The sequence below is a fragment of the Lampris incognitus genome, chromosome 2, assembly GCF_029633865.1.
Source record: "Lampris incognitus isolate fLamInc1 chromosome 2, fLamInc1.hap2, whole genome shotgun sequence".
NCBI lineage: Eukaryota > Metazoa > Chordata > Actinopteri > Lampriformes > Lampridae > Lampris > Lampris incognitus.
The window spans coordinates 7,617,499-7,631,995 of NC_079212.1; the positions used below are offsets into that span (position 1 = coordinate 7,617,499).

General features: G+C 44.4%; 1 protein-coding gene across 1 annotated transcript in view; it reads left to right on the forward strand.

Annotated features, from left to right (window-relative positions):
* Nucleotides 1-14,497, forward strand: part of LOC130108174 (ELKS/Rab6-interacting/CAST family member 1-like) — a 280,684-nt gene that overhangs the window by 53,491 nt on the left and 212,696 nt on the right. The window lies entirely within an intron of this gene.

A 14,497-nucleotide genomic window follows, 5' to 3' on the forward strand; every position in this document is an offset into this window, starting at 1 on the left:
ACGCTTAACACCGACATTAGATGCTTTTGCACCGGTTCAGCGGGGGTAAAGGTAGCCTGTCTGAATCCTGTCATCTAAAAACAGCTTTGTCCAGTGTTCACTTTTCCTGCTGCATGGCTACTGAACACTGATGATTGTCTCCCCTCTTGGCGTCAGCATGTGTTACTTTCTTTGTGATGGGCAGACATAATGCTGTGGTCCCGTCATGTGAATTCTGGCCATCCTGATGGGGAAACCAAAACTAAACTAAACAAAAACCTCCAGTCCGATCACATGACAGCACCATGTCTATTTGCTGGCCTGCTTTTAGCTAGCAGGAATTGTTTTATAAAGGATGACTTAGATTACTTTAATCAAAGCTTTATACTGGTTTATTCATAGCCACACACACAAATGCACACACAGGTATGCACATGTACTGTACCCACACACATGCACACACAAATTCCCTTACATATGAATACAGGCATGGAGCTGTATATGGGATCCACGTTAACAAATGAAGTCTAGGGTTTCACAGAGTTTCTGGCGGAGTGTCCATGATGGCCGGGGTCGATGAGTATAGTGCTCCATGTGAAAATGCTCCTTTCTGGTTCATTAATGGCGCTCTTTGTCGGGTCCCATTCGTCAGTGCATCAGGGAATTTTCCGATGCAATCTTAAAAGGATGTTTTTTTATGAATGGGGCCCTGACAGATGACTGTGAGCTTACACGGTCATCTGTCAGGCAGAGGAATGGCGGAGGAAAGAGCTCTCTCGGCACCCACACCGGCCTGGAATGATGTATATCACAGTGATGGCCCCCGGACTTGTTCTCCCAGGCCTCATCTTTCTGCATACAATCACACAAAAAACACACAGTTACTAAATACATTCAGAACAACACAGTACACACGCACACATGAATGTATGCATGCACGCACACACATACCAAAAACACTAGTATGTGCCGGTGGTGTGTCTGGTGCCTGGTCTTTCAGCAGCCGGGGCAGATGGTGGTGAGGTGAGGCTGTGATAAGAGGAAGAGCAGGACGGTCTCCCTGGCATCTCTGGTTTCCACTCTGAGCTTTGATCTGCTCCAAACAACACCCAAAAAATGGCTGCTGAGAGCACTACTGGAAGAATGTTAGGCCAGTGTATGAGATCGTAAAGAGTCAAACATTTTATTGAAGGTTTATATGAGTCCGTTGTACCATGATAGTTTTTTTTTCAAGTGGATCTCCTTAGCTGGCTTCAAAGCTTCCACCATTTTTTTTTTTGAAGTGAAGACTTTTACATTCGGTTTAGCCCAATCTCAGATAAAACGTTCTTAAACAACTTGTTTGCAGGTAACAAAATATGTCGATTGCCAACTTTCTGTTAGATGTATGTGATGCAAGTCAATGTATCAAGAAATGTGGATGTAATGGACCTCTACCTGTAACCAAACATATACACACCACCGATTATTATGCAAAACAACCTCCCTGACAAACCCTTATACTGAAACATAGTCATCTCAAATCTAATGGTACTAAAGTGGATGATCTGAGTGGATGTCCTCAACTAAGTCCTCATTCATGGATATGTTGAAATGCATCATAAGCAAAATAATGGATTACATTTATATAGCGTTTTATCTAGACACCCAAAGCGTTTCACATTGAAGGGGGAACCTCACCTCAACCATCACATTACATTACAGTCATTTAGCCGACGCTTTTGCTGGTGGTCCCGGGCTCCCCCCAGAGCACCATATCTATACCGAACTTAGTGCAGACACCCAACCGGAACAGTCCGCTGCAGCCCAGAGCTCAATTGATCCGCCAGCCTCAGCCTCCCGGTGACTTGGATTACAGGTGCACACCACCACACCATCACCAATGTTTAGCACCCACTGGGGTGATGTACGGCAGCCATTTTGCGCCAGAACGCTCACCACATATCAGCTTGATGTGGAGAAGGAGGGAATCGTTGAGCCAGTTATACCCTGGGGATGATTAGGTGGCTAGATGGAGAGAGCCAGGTTGGGAATTTTGCCAGGACACCGGGGGATCCCCTACTCTTTGTGATAGGTGCCCAGGGTGTCTTTAATGACAGCAGTGAGTCAGAACCTCTGTTTTAACGTCTCAGCTGAAGGACGGCATCTCCTACAGCACAGTGTCCCCGTCACTGCGCTGGCATTTTTGTTGTTGTTTTTTTTGGTTTTTTGTTGGGTTTTTTTTAGGACCAGAGGGAAGACTGCTCCCTACTGGCCCACCAACACCACTTCCAGCAGCAACTCATTTTCCCGGGAGGTCTTCCATCATAGTACTGTCCAAGCCCATATCTGCTTAGCGTCTGTCATTCGGCAGAGCCAGGGTTCATGTTGGTACCGCTGCCGGACAGCATGACTTGATATGTTGACATGTAGCCTCGCAAGGCCAGACATTTTTTTTCCCGTTATGCCGCGGTGTAGTCAAGTCTGACCCAGTGAGACTAGTTGACATGCATCAGATTCACGTGACAGGACGTTGATGATCAGTATATTTTGGGAAATGTAAATAGGTTGAATGTAGAGGTTTTGTCTGTGAGACGGGCCTAGTTTTAGGCAGTGGTCGATTTGTTAAAAAATTTCCAAGGGAGATGTCGGCGTCAGGTGGGTGGTGGATGGAGTTGAGGTGGGGGCTTGAAAAAAAAATCAAAAACATCTTTAAAACTGTAGCTGAAATCTTAATGATTTTCTTACACCAAGTGTATGTAAAAACTATTTCAGAGCTCAGAAAAGAGCATATCTGTGGTGTGAAAGTCTCTGAGGATGGAGCTATCCATATAGACAAGCTTCCTCGGTTAAGATTGTTTAATACTAAGATATTTCATATAGTGCCGTTAACGCATATGGGGATGTAAGTGGGAGATGACAATTTTACAAAGTGTTGGTTTTTGGCAATTCCTTTAGAGGATGGCACCCCTCACGTTCCCCCCTCAAATTGACTCCTGGTTACAGGTTCCCCAGCCGTGACATTACGGCATGCGATGTGTGCGGCGTCTGTAGTTGAGCGGCCGCTGTCTTCTTGTCTCTGTGTCTCTGTAGGGCGAGGCCTCCAACTCCATCAGACCGGCACCCACCTTCCTCCTGCCCATCCAGCAGCCGTGGATAACAGAACCGTCCCAAGTACTCCTCCGTTTAGCCAGCTTTGTCCCTTTATTTCTCTATTTCTCTCATCACTTTTCCAACCGGCTTTCCGCTACGTTTCAAGTGAATGATTAAAAGTTGCAAAATAAATCAAGCTGGTGAACGACAACGTGGAGTGGCGTTCAGCGCCGTATCTTGCTTCCGTAGTGTTATGTTATTCTAATTAAGAGAGGATATTAGGGGCGGGACAAAACGTAGGGAGGGGTGTGATTTGATTGGACAGTGCAAAACATTTAAGGATACCATTATTGGTTGGGATGTTGCTTGCCTGCCCACTTAGACTTGATAATACAATCACAAAAACACAGTTGTTTTAGAGAGGTTAAGATGATTAGGTTTGATATGAAATAAGTAAAAAACTGAATTTTTATGATTTTTTTTTTCCGCAGAAGTTGTTGAAAAGGTACATCATATGACTGGGGAAATTAGCTAAAAAAGTAAAAAGAAATCAATTTCGCATAGACTTTAGTATGTATTTTTGTCAGCTCAGGGCTCCAGACAAATTTTTTACATTGGTTGCACTGGTGTGCCTAACTTTTTCCATTTAGGTGCACCAGCACATAATTTAGGTGCACCCAAATATTTTCACCGCGCCTTCTGGCACCGCAATAATACATTTTTTTTTTTTATAAATTTATTTCTGATTTTTCCCTTTTTTCTCCCAATTTAGTGGCCAATCGATCCCTGTTTTAATTCAAACACCCACCCTCGCACTGTATGCGTTCGCCAACTGCATCTCTCCGGCCGGCAGTCTCGAAGGAGACCACCTCGCCACTTTCGTGACAAGGCGACTCCGGGCCGAACCACTGTTTTTCCGACACACACAGAGACGCATTCACGTGACGAACACAAGCCGACTCCGCCCCCCTCCCGAAGACAGCGTTGCCAATGATCGCTGCTTCGTCGAGTCCGGCCATAGTCGGATCTGACGAGACCGGGGCGCGAACCCCAGTCCCCAGTGGGCAACTGCATCGACACAGAGCCGATGCTTAGACCGCTACACCACCGCGGACCGACGCAATAATACATTTTAAGTATTACCTTTTTTGTCAGTCCCTGACACCTTGGCAATTCCTTAACACATTACGTAAATGATAGTAAACAGGAATAAAGATGCAGATTAATATTTTTTCTTTATTCAAATCACAGCACACACAACAAGAAATCCCGATATCCTCAATTGTTTAAAAAAAAAAAAAAAACTTAAAAATGCTGATGTTTAAAGTGCTTGACAAACCCAAATAAATCAAATCAAACAACTCAAACAACAGTGTGTACAACAACAGTAACAACAGTGTTCCTTACAGAATATACCCCTCAGCTGGCCCATTCCCCTCAGACGGCCAACAGCATTTTTGTTGACGAAACATTTGTGTGTGTGTGTGTGGGTGTGGTTGTGAGTGTGGGTGTGTGTCCACAGCTAATCTCGCATACTACTGGACCTAACAGTCTAAAAACATTTTTGCAGTTAGGACTGTATGATCAAGAACCTTTCATGGTTGCAGTGATCCAAAACCTTTGAAAAATGTCTCTTCTAGCTACCAATGCTCCCTCTATTCATTCACTCTCTAGCTCGCTCGACAAACACTGCTCTCTGTCGCTGCCCAATCTGAGCCAACCATGGATGTGCGTCATGCATAAATGAATAAAAATTAATACTGAACATTTGTAAAAGCTTTCATGAAATTAAAAAAGTTTAAGATGAGATTTAAAAGAAGCTAGAGACTTGCTTTGTCTTAGCTGAACAGGAAGGGAGTTCCATAAGTGTGGGGGCTCTAACAGCAAAAGCCCGATCATCCTTTGTGACAAACCGAGACCTGGGAATAACTAGCAGGGCTCCATCTGTGGATCATAATGGTCGAGAAGGCGTATACCAGGTCAATAAATTTAAAATGTACTTACATTTTAAATTTACGCCTTAAAAGGAGCAAGGCCGTTTAAGGCCTTAAAAGTGAGCAATAACATTTGAAAATCAATCTGAAATATATCAGGGAGCCGGTGTAGGGAGGCAAGCACAGGAGTGATATGGTCATGCCGTTTTGTCCCAGTAATGAGCCGAGCAGCAGTGTTTTATACCAACTGCAGACAATGTAGGAAGCCCTTGCTGATACCTGAGTAAAGTGCGTTGCAATAGTCAAGCCAAGAATAGATAAAAGCATGTACAACTTTTTGCAGATCAGCAACTGATAAAAATTACCTAATTTTAAAGATTACCTTGAGCTGGAGAAAGCATGACTGAACAACGTGTTTGATTTGATTATCAAAACCGAGGTTGGCATCAAATATTACCCTATGATTCATATTGTGCTTTATTTGTTCATTAAAAGCTTCATTGATAATAAGGTATGCCTTGTCATTCATTTTGTCATGTAAGATGTCGTTTAGGGCCCCAAAATGTTCAGAAATGGCCCTGTGCATGGTTGACTTAAATTGGGCAGTGACCGTGTCAAAACATGTTTTCGGGTATGAGTCTTGATAGTAAACAAGAAGTTGATCATATTTCTCAAGTCAGCAAATCATTTACTACTGATCCCAGCACAGGAGAAGTGGAGGAACACTGGAGGAACCAACTGTTTACGCTTGCGCATGTGCAACTCACATCTACTATGGCTGACTCAGATGAAACTGACCATGTTAACAACACTGGTCAAAACCTCATTTAGATCAGGGCTAATCTGTCTTGATGCTAGCGCTTCTCTGTGTATGACACAGTGCATCTATTACGCATTTGGGGAGACCGTCTTGATTAGTGCCTGCATTCCCTTCATTTTCCCTGCCTTGGTCTGCGCACCATCCGTGCAAACGCCCACACAGTTCTCCCGTTACTGTCCGTGTTCTGTCAGGTAACAGTCAAGAACCCTGAAGAGCTCATCAGCCGTCGCTCTATTTGGGACATACCTGCAAAACAGCAAATCCTCACACAGTGACTCTGATGTGACAAAGTGAATATAAGCAATAAACAAGCAGTCTTTACTGCTGTCAGTAGCCTCGTCCACTTGTAAGGCAAAACGTTTGTCTTTCGGTTTTTCAATGAGTTTTTCTTCAAGGTCATTTGAAATGTCACATATATGTCTTGCAACTGTATCGTTGGACAGAGGGACAGCCTTCAATTTTGCAGCGCCTGTCTCATCAAACATAGTTGACACCATATCTAAAGCCGCAGGAAGTACGAGCGCCTCTGCTATTGTGTGTGGTTAATTGCTCTGGGCAATTCTGGATGCGACTTTGTATGATGCCATTAGTGCTTTGCTGTTCACTGATGCAGCTTTTACAAATTAATGTTCCTGAATTTGAGTGGCTTACTGACGGGACTTGGGTGTAATGTCTCTTAAGTGTCATCTTAATTTGTATGGTCTCATACTATCAGCTGCTGCCAGAGCTTTCAGACATAAAATACACACTGGTCTCTACTCATCTCCCACCACGTTCACTGTGAACCCAAGAGAAAGATAGGCTTCGTCATATTTTCTTAACTTGGTTTTTGGTTGATTACCGTTAGCTAAACACTTTGTCTTGTTTGTCTCGGAAGCATTGCCTGTCTTTCTTTTCATCCCTGTCAAATAGCTCTCCATTCTGGGAACCTACAGACTCTGTCTCACGAAAGTACGTTTTGTTGATTGTTCTGCGGCGTGAAAAAAAATTCCGACATCGAAACAGTAGTTCCGCACTACCCCCCCCCCCCACCACCACCAGTCAGGCGCACTCCCCCTGTCATACCTCTGTGCCTCTTGGGGGGGGGGGGCGTGCCACACAATTTGAGAAACGCTGTCCTGAGGGAAGGATTGAGAACAGACCATGTGCTGTGTGGCTGGTGTCCTCCACAATACTTAGGGCCTTCCTTCTGCAACGGGTGGTGTAAATATCCCGAAGCTGTGCAGTGCTGTTCCTATGATTTTGAAGCCGTTTTTACTCTCCTTCTTAGTTGTTTGTGGTCCTGCTGAGTCAGGTTGCCAAACCACACCAGTGTGCTTTCAGTAAGGATGCTCTCTGTGGTAGTCTGATAGAAATTGACCAGGGTTTTTGTGGACATTCTGAATTTTTCCAGACATCTCAGAAAGTGTAGTCTGTTGTGCCTTCTTAATGACACAACTGGTGTTTAGAGACCAGAAGAGGGAGTCTGAGATCTAAATCATCTTGTTGCCCCTGGTTGGACAGGTGACATGCTGGAAGTATTTACATAGCATTGATTTGAGACTGCAGTGAAGTCCCCTCCCACAATGGAAATAGCCTGTGGATGCTGACTCTCATAGCCACTGATTGCACCCGTAACCCCTTTTTCGCTGGCGGGCAACGCCAAGCACATTTAAACAAGACAAAAGCCTAATGCTACCAGTTACTAAAGTGTTACAATACAAATCAATAGCACAACAGGATCCTGAGTTCTCAGCGGTGGAATGGTGAGCTGGCTGAACCTCCTGTGTACTAGTAGGCTAGTGCCCCTAATGACAATATTAGTGATAATTGATAATAGAAATAATTAACCAAGATAATAATCAATTTAGTAGCGCGGTGCCTCCACTGTGAAAATACTACACTTACCTAAGGCTAGTGAATGGTGTATCTTCCCAGAATTAAACAAACATGTGGTTAAGGCAGATCTTATAACCCTGCTGTGTACTGAATTACTGTACAAGCTTATTACCAGCACTCTAAAAGTAACCTAGGCTTTGCATAAGCGGAAAATGAGCTGCCAGTACATCCAAAATATAATTAATAATAGGATTTATTTGATAATAGAGAGAGAGAGAGAGAGAGAGAGAGTACCACACAAGTGTAGTATTGTTGATTAAATAAACATTAATTGGAACACACGGGTCGGGACAACCGGTCCCAATAAACAGGAAGAAAAGTAGCAAAAGAACACAAAAATACCCAGCGCTTTCCGTTGGGGCCCTTTGGTGCACATAAAGCAGCTCTCTGAGCGGAGGGCAAGGCAGCCACCCACAAGATGGCCACAGGTTACAATGTTCAGAAAACCCTGGCGAAGGTGGTGGTCTTCTGGTGGGCCCAGCGCCGGAGAGCAGATGAAGCGAGTCCTCTTTGAACAGCAGACAGGTCCCAGGAATGGAGCCGAGCGGCTCCCCTAGTTAGATCACCGTCCAGCGCAGCCCGATGACTTCTGGCTAGCCTCCACAACTCTAGTCGGCTAACACACTAGCACTGGATGCTAAATCCACTTAGCTAGCTAGCGGCGACACTGGCTATGGGGCATAAACAAAATAATCGGCATACTAAAACAAACCCCACCAGCAAGCATACGACCGTGGGCCAATCGCAACACTCCTGAACTCAAATGTGGGCCTAGTACACGGGCTGTGTATAAAGTCGTCGCGAAACTGGTACGTGAGACGGAGCAGTAGAAAAAAATGGACATTCTCGGAGTACTCACTTGGACTCCCTAACTCCTCCCTCTCCGTGAGGAGATCGACCGTTGCGAACCTCGCGATTTCGCGGGCATAACAACTCCACACCACATCATTGGCTAATAACAAAATTCTAATAAAAATACAAAGAGCAAATACATTCCATTGGTCCACATGTTTAGAAACCCACAAGAACATAGGAAATGTCCAAGACACAAAGCATGCTGCTAAATGAAGTACCACAAAGTATGTACAGTAGATTTTAGAAGTCCTTACACACGGTAGAGCTCTTCCAGAGCTACTGTAGTGTTGGCTCGTGGTGGAATGTAAACAGCAGTTAACAGGACAGAGGGGGGGATTCCCTTGGTAGATAAAATGGTTGACACTTGATTGTGAGATGTTCCAACACCGGCGAACCAGATTGGGAGATTACTTCCACATTGGTGCAGCACAAGTTGTTAACCAGAAAATATACTCCCCCACCTTTCACCTTGCTTGTCGTTTCACACAAGCAGTCCAGTTGGTGCATGGAGAAGCCGTCCGGCTATATGGTCCTTTCCAGGATGTTTGAGGTCAGCCAGGTCTCAGTAAAACAGAACATGCAGCAATTGCTCATGTCCCGTTGGGAGCTAATGTGGCAGTGGAGAGTTCATCTAGCTTGTTCAATGTAATATTATTATTGTTTTTTTTTTAAACCAACTGAAATATCAACTCTTAATCTCTTCCTGTAGTCTATCATTCTCTCTCTGGAGTTCATTTGTCGCTCTCTGGGGTTCATCTTTCTTTGTCTGGACTTCATTCTTCTCGAGTTCATTAATCTTCATTAATCTTCTCCTCTAGATTATTGACCTTACATAAAGACATTGTTCAACTAGCCTGTTCAACAGATTGTACATTAGCTAGCAAAATGCTAAGGATGGAAGGTCGACTCAAGCTGCGCCGTAACCTAGCAAGGACCCCATCTCGTCTTCCACCTTTCTGCCTGTGTTGGCATCTTCTTCTTGTGCTGCAAAATACCTTGGGATCGTAAACAATATCTTTTGGTGTCTTGACGCATGAATATAATGTGCGAGAAAGCTAACAATTAATGCAAAAACTAATACAAGGGAGAGAGAAGCTCGTAGCATGTTGCCGTTGGTCTGCGCCGTCTTTTGAATGGGTTAGGGTTATATTTTTCCTGTCTTGTGTACATTTCCTCGTGCCTGCCGATATCACCGTGTGTCTTCCTGTGTTCAGGATTCTTCCATGTCCTCTGTCCACCCACGCCACATCTGCTTGCCTGCTTTGCTAGTTCACTGGATTGCCAGCTCGTCTGCTCTGCCTGGCCTTACCTTTCCATCCTCGGACAGCCTTTTCTAACCAGCTAATCACCCACACATACACGAGCTACCTTTTGCAGTCCAGAATAAATATTCATCTTTACGTTCAACCTAGTGTCTGTATCTGCTTTCCGGTCCAAAGAAAACCAAACCATGACACTTGGATGGGACTGAGGTCAGAGCTGTGTGCAGGCCAGTCAAGTTTCACACCAAAATCTGCAAACCACGTTTTTGTGGACCTCCCTTTGTGCATGGTGGCATCGTCTTGCTGAAACGGGAATGGGCCTTCCCCAAACTGTTGCCACAAAGGTGGAAGCACACAGTTCTCTAGATTGTCTTTGTCTGTAGGGGTGTGCAATATGACAATGTTAGATCGTGAATGATTAAAATGTCTCCACAATTTTCCTTTACAGAGAGATCGTTAGTATTGTGCTACAGTGCCCATCCTATGGCTCTTATACGCATCCAGTTGTTTTTTCAGCCAAATCTTAAACCACACTATTTGGTAGTCCATTTCGTGCCTTCCCTAGAGGCACACCAATAAACCAGTAATAGAAAACGTAGGTGGTGCCTTGGATTTCTTCCCCTCCTCCTTTTTATTTGGTAACGTGGCAGCTGTTTTTGCACGACTATGTTTAAAAAGTGGCTATTTTGATATCAGTTTCATGAACAGCGGTGGTAGTGGACAGCAGTTTTCAAACCCTGATTATTTATACAGTTACATAGTACCAATTTTAACTATTTATTTATTTATTTTATTTTTTTCTCCCCAATTGTACCTGGCCAATTACCCTGCTCCTCCGAGCCATCCCAGTCACTGGTCCACCCCCTCTGCTGAGCCGGGGAGGGTTGCAGACTACCACGTCCCCGCCAATACATGTGGAGTCGCCAGCCACTTCTTTTCACCTGACAGTGAGGAGTTTCGCCAGGGGATGTAGCGCAGGAAGGATCACGCTGTTCACCCCAGTTCCCCCTCCCCCCCGAACAGGCGCCCCGAACAACCAGAGGAGACGCTAGTGCAGCGACCAGGACACGTACCCACATCCAGCTTCCCACCCACAGACACGGCCAATTGTGTCTATAGAGACACCCAACCAAGCCGGAGGTAACACGGGGATTGGCGGTTCGAATCCCCGTGTTACCTCCGGCAACGGAATAGACTGCTACGCTACCTGGACTAAATTGCACAAGTTTAATGATAATATTCCTGATACCTGTATCAAGTGCAATGAGGCAAGAGGGACACTATACCACTGTATATGGGAATGCGTGAAAGTAAATAGATATTATTAATATGATTGATCAAATGTTATCAAAGAAATTACCATTGGATCCTAAGCTTTTTATTCTGGGTATATTTTCTATCAACCATCACTCGCAAAGCAGAGTTTAAATTCGTAGACGTGCATATTACAAACTAAATGTATAATTGCTCTTAACTGGAAAAACGTTAATAGGCCAAGAATCGGAATGTGGATTAAAGAAATGGCTTCAAACATGTCACTGGGAAAGATAATTGTTTGACATAAACAAAATATTTTTGATGGTATCTGGAGAGCTTTTATGTACTTCATAAGGCATAATGTTAATGTTGGTAACCTGCTTCAGCAGTAACAAGCTCTGAGAGAATAGGGTACTATCAACATCTTATGCATTGACCTAAGAAACGCACTTTATTTATTTATCTTTTTACGTCTTATTTAAAAAAAATAATTTTTAATGTAATTTTGTTCCTTTTTTATATCCCTACTCAATTGATAGGGATCAGTAATGGGAGGGAGAACAGGGGAGTAAGAGTTTGCTGTGTTTTATATAATGGTTGTTCATTATATTATGAAAACGATTGTGATAAGATCGTGATCCTGCCTGAAAAAAATCATGATATGATATTTTTGCCGCATCGCCCACCCCTAATTGTGTGCTGTAGCATTAAGATTTGCCTTCACTGGAACTAAGGGGCCTCGCCCAAATCATGAAAAACAACTTCAGACCAATATTTCTCCTCCACCAAACTTTACAGTTGGCTGTATGCATTCAGCCAAGTAGCATTCTCCTGGCATCTGCCAAACCCAGATTTGTCCACCAGACTGACAGATGGTGAAGTCTGATTCATCACTCCAGGAAACGTTTCCACTGCTCCACAGTCCAATGGTGGTGTTCTTTACACCACTCCTGATGATTCCTGGCATTGCGCATGGTGATCTTAGGCTTGTGTGCAGCTGCTCAGCCATGGAAACCCATTTCGTGAAGCTCACCACCAACAGTTCCTGTGCTGATGTTGCTTCCAGAGGCAGTTTGTAACTCAGCAGTGAGTGTTGAACCGAGGACAGACGATTTTTACATTTTTACATGCTACATGTTTCAGCACTAGGTGGTCACGTTCTGTGGTCGTGAGTGTTTTGCCGCTTCATAGCTAAGCTGTTGTTGCTCCGAGATGTTTCCATTTCACAATGACAGACTTGCAGCTGATCAGGGCAGATCTGCCGGCAGCCATACCAACATGTACCCTGGCTCTGCCAAATGACTGAAGCTAAGCAGGTATGGGCTTGGCTGGGGGATGCCTCGGAAAAACTGAGTTGCTGCCGGAAGTGGTATTGGTGGGCCAGTAGGGGGCAGTCTTTCCTCTGGTCCTAATAAAAACAACAAATATCAAATCCCAATGCCCCAGTATAGTGACGGGGACACTGTGCTGTGGGAGATGCCGACCTTCAGATGAGATGTTAAACCGAGGTCCTGACTCACTGTGGTCATGAAAGATCCCATGGCACTTATAGCAAAGAGTAGGGGGTTCCCTGGTGTCCTGGCAAAATTCCCAACCTGGCTCTCTCCATCTGGCCACCTAATCATCCCCCCATGTAATTGGCTAAATATTCCTCCCTGTCCACCTCAAGCTGATGTGTGATGAGTGTTCTGGTGCAAAATGGCTACCGTGCATCACCCAGGTGGTGCTACACACTGGTGGTGGTTGAAGCGAGTTACCCCCTTCACTGTGAAGCGCTTTGGGTGTCTGGAAAAGCGCTATATAAATGTAATGATTATTGTTATTATTATCTAGCAAGGCAGGAATTTGACCAACTGACTTGTTGGAAAAGGTGGGCATCCTATGACAGACGTGTTGAAAATCCCTGAGCTCTTCAGTACAACCCATTCTACTGCCAGTGTTTGTCTATGAGGCTTCATGGCTTTATGTTCTACTGCCAGTGTTTGTCTATGAGGCTGCATGGCTCTATGTTCTACTGCCAGTGTTTGTCTATGAGGCTTCATGGCTTTATGTTCTACTGCCAGTGTTTGTCTATGAGGCTGCAAGGCTCTATGTTCTACTGCCAGTGTTTGTCTATGAGGCTGCATGGCTCTATATTCTACTGCCAGTGTTTATCTATGAGACTACATGGCTCTATGTTCTACTGCCAGTGTTTGTCTGGAGACTGCATGGCTCTTATGTTCAACTGTCAGTGTTTGTCTATGAGGCTGCATGGCTCTATGTTCTACTGCCAGTGTTTGTCTGTGAGGCTGCATGGCTCTATGTTCTACTGCCAGTGTTTGTCTGGAGACTGCATGGCTCTATGTTCTGCTGCCAGTGTTTGTCTGTGAGGCTGCATGGCTCTATATTCTACTGCCAGTGTTTATCTATGAGACTACATGGCTCTATGTTCTACTGCCAGTGTTTGTCTGGAGACTGCATGGCTCTATGTTCTACTGCCAGTGTTTGTCTGTGAGGCTGCATGGCTCTATGTTCTACTGCCAGTGTTTGTCTGTGAGGCTGCATGGCTCTATGTTCTACTGCCAGTGTTTATCTATGAGACTACATGGCTCTATGTTCTACTGCCAGTGTTTGTCTGGAGACTGCATGGCTCTATGTTCTACTGCCAGTGTTTGTCTGTGAGGCTGCATGGCTCTATGTTCTACTGGCAGTGTTTGTGGAGACTGTAGGGCTTTATGTTCTACTGCCAGTGTTTGTCTATGAGGCTGCATGGCTTTATGCTTGACTTTATGCACCTGTTAGCAGTTGCATGTGGCTGAAATAGACAAATTCACTCATTGGAAGAAGGGGTGTCCAAATACTTTTGGCCATGTCATGTAGGTTTCCATTGCAATTTATTGAATAAAAAGATTAGCCAAGTTTAGCAAATATTTTATGAGGATTTTGTGGATTTTTTTCTGATGTTTGCGGTTACTTGTATCCAAAGCGACAAAATTCGCATAAAAACACTCAGATGGAAATGAAGGTTTGTGTCTGCATGTCTCCCTCACCCCCCCCCATCTCTCTCTCTGTAAGCCTCGTTTACTTTGACTTGCTACCTCTTATTTATAATGCTGACTTTCCCCCAACAGTTTGTTTTTCTCTTGAACCTTTTCTCTCTAAATCTCCACTTCAGTTTTTCCTTCCTTTCGGTTTTCTCATCGTTTTCTCAACTGGTTGTCTCTCCCGCCGGGTCTCTTTTTTTATGACACCTCGCCCTTGGCCTCTTATCTCCTTTCATTGTTTCATTCTCTCTCTCTCTCTGATTGGCGGAGCTGCTGTAATGACATACACCCTCCTTTAGCGCCACAATTAGTGGAAATCTCCCTCCAAATCAACCTCACTCATTTTTGGCACCAGTGCACAGATGACTATCTCCTGCACATAGCTAACCTCAGCGCTCCAAAAAAAAAAAAAGAGAG